General features: G+C 51.7%; 1 protein-coding gene across 1 annotated transcript in view; it reads left to right on the top strand.

The window, feature by feature from the left end:
• EPO (erythropoietin) overlaps window positions 1–1,107 on the top strand; it is a 26,349-nt gene that overhangs the window by 21,129 nt on the left and 4,113 nt on the right. The window lies entirely within an intron of this gene.

Raw genomic sequence — 1,107 nt, 5'->3', positions numbered from 1 at the left:
GGTTAGGGTCTGGAACTCACTGCCTCAAGCGGTAATTTCCGCAATTAATCTGGAATCATTCAAGAGGCTTTTGGACGACTTCCTGAGAGACCGAAATGTACAAGGGTACAGGTACTCTTAAGAATGAGAACACTCATGGACCTATACACACACACACACACACACAACAGGTTGGACTTGATGGACTTATGTCTTTATTCAACCTCAAATACTATGTAACTGTGGAGGATGAGTAGGGATGGTAGAGGTGGGATAGACTTTCAGACACAGATGAGTTTTCAGGGGGCAGACAGAGTAGGAGATAGATAGCATAGGAGGACAGATTAAGGTTAGGGAGTTCCAGAGGATGGGAGAAGCTCTAGAGAAGTCCTGGAGATGAGGATGGGAGGAGGTGATTAGGGATGTAGTGAGCAGGAGGTCTTGGGAGGAGCGAAGAGGACGGTTTGGGTGAAATTTTGAGATGAGGTTGGGGATGTAGCTTGGGGCTTTGTATGCTTTCATTAATATTTTGAATTTTATTTGTTGGGTGAGTGGAAACCAGTGGAGGGATTGGAAGAGAGAGACGGGGGATGAAGCCCAGGGGAGGGATTGGCAGAGAAGGGGCAGGGATGGAAGCCAGTGGAGGGATTGGCAGAGAAGAGGCAAGGATGGAAGCCAGTGGAGGGATTGGCAGAGAGGGGTAAGGATGGAAGCCAGTGGAGGGATTGGCAGAGAGGGGCAAGGATGGAAGCCAGTGGTGTTATTGGCAGAGAGAGGCGGGAGATGGAAGCCAGTGGAGGGATTGGCAGAGAGGGGTAAGGATGGAAGCCAGTGGTGTTATTGGAAGAGAGGGTTGGGGATGAAAGCTAGTGAAGGGATTGGCAGAGAAGGGCAAGGATGGAAGCCAGTGGTGTTATTGGCAGAGAGAGGCGGGAGATGGAAGCCAGTGGAGGGATTGGCAGAGATGGGCAGGAGATGGAAGCCAGTGGAGGGATTGGCAGAGTTTTTTTAGGCCAGGGGAGGGGTTAGCGGAGGGGGGGGCAGAGGATGGAAGCCAGTGGAGGGATTGGCAGAGGATGGAAGCCAGTAGAGGGATTGGCAGAAAAGGGTGGGGATGGAAGCCAGTGG

Source organism: Nanorana parkeri, unplaced genomic scaffold (genome assembly GCF_000935625.1).
Source record: "Nanorana parkeri isolate BGI_ZX_2015 unplaced genomic scaffold, ASM93562v1 scaffold1746, whole genome shotgun sequence".
Lineage (NCBI taxonomy): Eukaryota > Metazoa > Chordata > Amphibia > Anura > Dicroglossidae > Nanorana > Nanorana parkeri.
The sequence above is the reverse complement of the archived record's forward strand: the minus strand, read 5'-3'. Positions and strand labels throughout refer to the sequence as shown.